The sequence below is a fragment of the Primulina eburnea genome, chromosome 10, assembly GCF_022965805.1.
Source record: "Primulina eburnea isolate SZY01 chromosome 10, ASM2296580v1, whole genome shotgun sequence".
Taxonomy (NCBI): Eukaryota; Viridiplantae; Streptophyta; class Magnoliopsida; order Lamiales; family Gesneriaceae; genus Primulina; species Primulina eburnea.
This window is the reverse complement of record NC_133110.1, coordinates 19,578,272-19,586,137: the sequence shown is the minus strand read 5'-3', so window position 1 is coordinate 19,586,137 and position 7,866 is coordinate 19,578,272.

Sequence of the window (7,866 nt, the reverse complement as noted above, 5' to 3'; positions counted from 1 at the left end):
AAGTCTGGCGGCAGTTCTTCTAGCTCTAGTGGTTCTCAGCAGAGTTATACTGGAGTGTACTGCGGAAATTGTGGAGGGAGACATTCCACTGAGCAATGCCAAGGAGTACTTGGTAGCTGCCACTTCTGCAAGCAACAGGGACATTTTTCTAGAGTGTGTCCACAGAGGGGTTCCCAAAGATCCCAGGGAACCGAAGCATCTGGATCAGCGGCACAGTGGAATAGACGATCAACTGCCGTTCCTTCATTTCAGCCAGCACCATCTCAGTCACAGCAGAGGCCAGGAGGAAGCCAGACAGTTGGCCAGCCTCCTAGACAGCAGGCCAGAGTATTTGCTTTGACCGAGGAACATGCTCAGGAAGCACCAGATGATAATGTTGCAGGTAACTGATTTGTTTGATTATCCTGCATATGTATTGAGGGATACCGGTGCTTCACATATTTGTATTTCTGAAAGAATTACATTGATGCATGCATTATCTGTTGAGTCTTTATTTACTGTAGTAGTGTTTCTTTCCTTGAGAAAAGATCTTGTACCAGTGATTTCTGTTAGATCTTGTAGACTACAGTCGGATGAGAATGAGATCGAGTTAGATTGTGTGGTAGATGGTATTGTACTGGTGTTCTATGATTTTAGAACTGCATTACTGATATTGATATGCTGACCAAGTACATAGCTACCCTAGATTAGTTTCAGAGGATGGTGAAAATCAGACCTGAGATGATCAAGAGATGAATATAGTACGATAAGAATTCTAGACTGAGAATTCCTTTAGTATCCGTATTATCTATGGCCTGATTGTTACAGAAAGGAGCAGAAGGGTTCCTTGTATATTCAGTAGATTTACTGAAGTCGAGTCCAGCATTGGCAGATCTGCCAGTGGTACGTGAGTTTGCTGACGTCTTCCCAGATGAGATTCCGGGATTATCTCCGGTTAGAGAGATAGACTTCAGCATTGAACTGATGCCAGGTACAGTACCGATTTCTAGAGTTCCGTACCGAATGGCACCAGTTGAATTGAAAGAATTGAAAGATCAGTTGGAAGATTTATTGGCCAAGGGGTACATCAGACCGAGTGTGTCTCCTTGGGGTGCTCTCCAGTACTATTCGTAAGAAAGAAAGATGGTTCGATGAGACTCTGCATCGACTATCGGCAACTGAACAAGGCAACGGTAAAGAATAAATATCCTTTGCCTCGTATAGATGATTTATTCGATCAGTTGCAGGGTTCTTCAGTATATCCCAAGATTGATTTAAGATCGGGATATCACCAGCTGAGAGTCAGAGATTCTGATATCTCAAAGACAGCATTCAGAACCAGGTATGGACACTATGAATTTATTGTCATGCCGTTTGGTCTGACTAATGCTCCAGCTGTATTCATGGGATTGATGAACCGTATCTTCCATAAATATCTCGATGATTTTGTGATTATTTTCATCGATGATATTTTGATTTATTCAAAGAATATGAGTGAGCATGCTGAGCATCTAAGAACTGTGTTGTGAATTCTAAGGGCTGAGAAGTTATATGCTAAACTGTCGAAATGTGAGTTTTGGCTAAGACAGGTAGTATTTCTGGGTCATATTATATCTGGAGATGGTATATCGGTTGATCCCAGTAAAGTGGAAGCCGTGATTTCTTGGCCAAGACCGACATCAGTACCTGAAATTCGAAGTTTCATGGGTTTAGCAGGATATTACCGTCTTTTCATTAAAGATTTCTCGAGTATAGCTAAACCAATTACTCAGCTGACTCAGAAGAATGCTCCATTTGTTTGGTCTGAAGAGTGTGAGACCAGTTTTCTGGAGTTGAAGAAGAGGTTGACCAGTGCACCGGTGTTGACTATTCCCTCCGGTACTGGTGATTTTGTGGTTTATTGCGACGCTTCTCACAGAGGGTTGGGATGTGTGCTGATGCAACGAGGGCATGTTATCGCTTATGCCTCAAGACAGCTTAAACCACATGAGACTCGTTATCCAATTCATGACCTAGAATTGGCAGCCATTGTCTTTGCATTAAAGATATGGCGACATTATCTTTACGGGGAAAAGTTTGAGATATATTCTGATCATAAGAGTTTGAAATATCTGTTTTCACAATCTGAATTGAATATGAGGCAACGAAGATGGCTTGATTTGCTTAAAGATTTTTATTGTGAAATTAAATACTATCCAGGAAAGTCTAATGCAGCAGCTGATGCGCTGAAAGGTATGTTCTTTATCCTTATCGACGATTGGTGTTTCAAATTTGATAGAAGACTGCTGTTTGTCTGGATTAGAATTTGAAACAGATTATAAACCGTTGAGACTTTATACGGTGCAAGTAGAACCAGAGCTGATTATAAGAATTAAGGCAGCTCAGAAAGTTGATCAGAATGTACAGAAATCAGTATCGATGGTCAGAACAGGACATCGATCAGAGTATCAGGTACGTGATAACGTCTTGTATGTGAATAATCGTCTAGTTGTGCCGAATGTTTCAGATTTGAGACGACAGATATTGTCAGAAGCGCACAACAGTCGATTCAGCATTCATCCTGGTGGCAGAAAGATGTATAATGATTTGAAAAGACAGTTCTGGTGGAAACAAATGAAGACTGACATCGCCGAATTTGTTTCCAAATGTCTGAATTGCCAGCAGGTGAAGGCAGAAAGAAAGAAACCAGGAGGATTATTACAGAGTTTGTCCATTCCTGAATGGAAATGGGATCACATTTCCATGGATTTTGTGACGCAATTGCCGCGTTCTTCCAAAGGTTGTGATGTGATTTGGGTCGTGATTGACAGATTGACCAAATCCGCATGTTTTATTCCGTACAAGATGACATACAGATTTGATCAGATGGCAGAGATCTATGTCAGAGAAGTGGTCAGATTGCATGGAGTGCCAAAGTCGATTGTATCAGATCGTGATCCTCGATTTACTTCGCACTTCTGGCAGAGTTTGCAGCAGGCTCTCGGTACGAAGTTACATCTGAGTACCGCATATCATCCACAGACCGACGGACAGTCAGAGCGGACTATCCAGACACTGGAGGATATGCTGAGAGCAGTAGTGCTAGATTTCAGCACTAATTAGCAAGATGCATTGCCTCTTTGTGAGTTTTCGTATAACAACAGCTATCAGACGAGTATTGAGATGGCACCATTTGAAGCGTTGTACGGAAAGAAGTGTAGATCCCCTCTTTATTGGGACGATATCTCTGAAGTGCCTGAAATTGGACCAGATATGATCAGAGATATGACAGAAAAAGTGAAGCTAATTCGAAAGAAAATGAAGGCAGCACAAGACAGACAGGCCAAATATGCCAATGTTCGACGTAGACCATTGGTATTTGAGATTGGAGACCGAGTATTTTTAAATATTTCACCTTTCAGAGGAGTTGTCAGATTTGGCAAGAAAGGGAAACTGTCTCCACGATACATTGGGCCTTATGAGATTCTCGAGAAGATAGGAGATCGTGCTTATCGACTCGCTTTACCGCCTTCATTATCTGGGATACATGATGTCTTTCATGTATCGTTACTAAGGAAATACCTTCCTGATGCTTCACATGCTATACAACCAGACGAGGCCGGGCTTGATGAATCTCTGAGCTATGTTGAAAAACCGATCCAGATTATTGATCGCAAAGAAAAACAGCGCAGAACGAAGACCATTCCACTTGTGAAAGTGCAATGGACTGGTCATGGTATAGAAGAAGCAACCTGGGAAACAGAATTAGATATGAGACAAGAGTTCCCAGAGTTATTTCGATGATGTAAACTTCTTATACAGTTTTGTATATATACTCCTTGTTGATACGAATGAAATGCCTATGATTTCGAGGACGAAATCGTATCTTAGAGGGGGAGAAATGTAATGCCCGAAATTTTATGTCGTGTTAAATTACGATTATAGATTTTTAATCGAGACGATTATGAAAGGGCTAACCGAGACACAAAATGAGATCGCGTGTGAATTGATAATGTGCCAAGACAGTAGTATTGGCGCATAGGCGCGATGATATGCGCGCACATGCGCGAGGACTCCAGGAAGGGTGGCGCACATGCGCGGATTGAGCACGCGCACATGCGCGCAGAGTCCAGAAGAGTTGGCGCACATGCGCCGAGTAAGTCGCGCACATGCGCGCAGATGCGCCGAGGAATTCGCGCACATGCGCGAGCCTGCCGAGGAGTGATGTGCGATGACCAGTAGGTCTCGCGCATATGCGCCGGTAGTGTCGCGCATATGCGCGAGACATGCAGAAGGAAAAATCTACATTTGGCGTTTTCATGTACATTGGTATTTATATATATATATATATATATATATATATATATATATATATATATATATATATATATATATATATATATGTACATGCAAACCGTACTCAGAAGAAAGAAAATCGAAAATCGAGAGAAACTTTTGATCTTTGAATTTAGAATTCGATTTGTGAGAAATCCGTCCGTTAGAATTTAAATCCGACTTCGGTACCGTGCTCCTAGCAGTGCAGACTACAACTGGACGTAAGTTTTACTACGTTTTGACATGTTTTGGAATTATGATGTTGTTAGAATTGAATACACATCATATATGTTGTTCTTGACATGTTAGACAGCGTAGAATCGAAGTCAGATTAAGAAACGGACTGATTAAAGAATTGTTATGAATTTTTAGGGTATATTGATTTATACCAGACAAATTTGAATTGTGATTGGATTACGGATGGTATTGGATATGGGTTATGGATGGTAACTGTGTTATGAGGATATTGTATTGACGGAGATACTGAAATTGTACCGTTAAGCCGTTGATTTTGAATTTAATCCAGATTGATCAGATTGTTATTGATTTGAAAGGTATATTGACATGAGATTATTGATATTGTCATTACCAGACAGGCTGTGAGTTCAGAACTTCGACTGAGCCAGAAACCGACGAAAGAAAGGTATAAATAAATGTTGATTCGGGATTGCATAACTCGAGTTAGGTTGACTTGAGTTTCCCTAAATCACATACTTTACTTTATTGCATTGATATTTGCAGATTATCAGATTGATATGTGCATGTATTGACTTAGAACAGGGTCAGAGTCCGAGTCTAGGGCTGACAGCCTAGCTAGGGCAGAACCGCCGAGTCTTTCTCAGAACCGATAAGACTCTAGACTTACGGTGTATCGACGAGCTTCAGATGTAGATCGACGTCTATCTCAGATACACTCGATACAGAATACCAAAGTCTAAATTAGATTGGGATCCCTAGATTTGAGATAAGATAAGATTAGATCACTAGTCATTGATTCATGTAGTCAGACTAGATACATGTTTTGATGTTTGTTTATGCTTTTATATATGTTTTATATGATTGCATTTAATACATTGTTTATACTGGGATATTTATATCTCACCGGAGTTATCCGGCTGTTGTCTTGTTTGTATGTGTGCATGACAACAGGTGGGACAGGTACATGGTCACAGAGATGAAGACAGATCGAGATTAGAGTGGTGATACCGGACTTGGATTAGAACTAGGGTTTGAACACTTGATAGTAGATGTTGAACCTGAGTATGTATGATTGTATATTTTATCAGATTTATACTTTTATACTGATATGTATAGGAGTTTGATTCCATTACCTTCCGCATTTTAAAAAAAAAAATTTTTAGACCCTGTTCATTATAATTGATTAATTAGTCCCAATCACGATTAAAGAAGATGATTAGCGTTCGGGTCCCCACACTTATAAACCGTCGCTAAATAGCGACGGGTTTTCCACATGAATACTGTCGCTACATTGAGCGACGGTTTATAAAGCCTTCCGTCGCAACCATAATTTGCGACGGTTTTAAAAACCGTCGCAAATATCATTTGCGACAGTTTTGAAAACTGTCGCAAAATGCAGCAACGACAACGGTTTTCGATTTGCGACGGTTTTCAAAACCGTCGCAAATTGTAGCTACAACAACAGCTTTTAACCGTTGTCTTTGAACGAACATTTAACAACACTGGCTTCAACAACAGTTTTAAAAGGGCTACGACAACGGACTTTATCCGTTGTCGTATAGGATTTTTCTTGTAGTGCAAATATGAGTTTCATGATACTCATCATATGAGCATCTCATATTATTTCTACTATTTGTATATTCAAGGACTTTATCTATGCAAAATGCATTGGAATACAGATAAAGAAGTGCCAAAATAATAATTTCAAATATTATTAAAATAAAGATTGTTTATACATAGAGTTCAAACATGAACTCTCGGCCAACACTTGGCTCGACGGGCACCTACTCTAATAGAAGCATAATTATCTCTCTGAATTCAGTTACTATCCATTTTGCGTAGAAAATTTTCATCTCATCCACGTAGATATCCAAAGATGAACTCAGAAAAGTATTGAGTCCAGAAGACCATAGAAATTGGGTTTCTATGGGCTATGGTTTGCATTTTTCATCCTAGGAGAGGAAGAGAGCTAGCTGTTGTTTGGGATGTGTTCAAGGATTCTAAAGGATTCTAGTCATAGTGCTACAGCGGCTGTGCAAGGGCTGGAACGGGATGACATAGGCTACACATGTGTTTGGGGTCGCTTGAGGCATGAAGGGGCGCGGGTTTAGGGTTGTGCTTACATGGGCTGTAGAGCTAGTCTAGGAAGGGTCTAAGGGGCTCGGTCAAGGTTCTCGGAGGATTAGTCAGGGTCTAGGTAGGTCGGATAAGGGCTAGGAATGAAGGGGGAGCATGGATTGTAAGGCTAGACTTTGGTCGATTATGGGCATACATGTCCAGCAAGGTTCTAGGCTTGTTCTATTGTTCTAAATGGTTTGATTTGGGTGTATATGGTGTTGTTAGGTGTTAATAAGCTATGGTTCAAATTTGGTAAGTTTTGGTTACACGGGTTGAAATCGAGGCGTAGAGTTAAGCTTTAAAAACGAATTGGGAATTTAGTCAAAGAGCTTTACATCTAAGAAATATTTATGAGTGTATTTTAAGATGTTATATTAAGTTTTGATGGATTTGGATCGTCGTTTTAAGGTCTAAAGAGGGTTTCAGAGGCAAAACGGTTATTTTACACCTGAAAAATATTAGACGTCCTAACAATGCCCTGAATGCTGTAATAAATGTTAAAATATTTATTTTAAATGTTTATGGAATTTTATGATGAACCGGTGATGCCAAAAGACGTGTTGCATGCTTGGTTTTAAAAGAAAAATGATTTATATATCCATGAATTTTATAGGTGATGGAAATATGAAAGACCGAAGGAGGTGATTTGATTGTGAGTAATACGATGATACGATAATATATAAGGTCAAGGCTCATTTAACGGGTGGGAGTGTCGCTGATGTCTCCGTCGTCCGGTACCGTGGTTATATGTAGATGGATCCATCGACCTACATCTAATAGAAAGTCACAATTGAGGATCTGAGTTCAATAAAAAGGGAAATGCATACGAATATGATGAAAGGAAAAAGTATATGATGAAAGGAAAGAAAAGCATATGATGAAAGGAAAATGTTTAAGTCTATGCATATTCATGAAAAGCTATTTTATTAAAAAGTATTTTCACTGTTGCATGTGGATGTATATGTATTATTTGCTATCATGGTTAAAGTTTGTAGAGTCATTAAACTTACTATGTGTGATCGATGCAGGTGAGCATGATGTTTATATTAATGGAGGACTTGATAGTTGAATTAGTTGAACTGAAGGTGCACACAATCCGAAGATCGTCGCTAGTTTTCCGCAAAATTACGTTTATGATTTAAGCTTACTTTAAAGATTTTTATGACTTTTATGATTTTAAGAGATTTTGAGAGATTATGATGTTTATGCTTTGTTTTGAAAAATGTTAAATTTAGGTTTAATTGATGATTTACGATT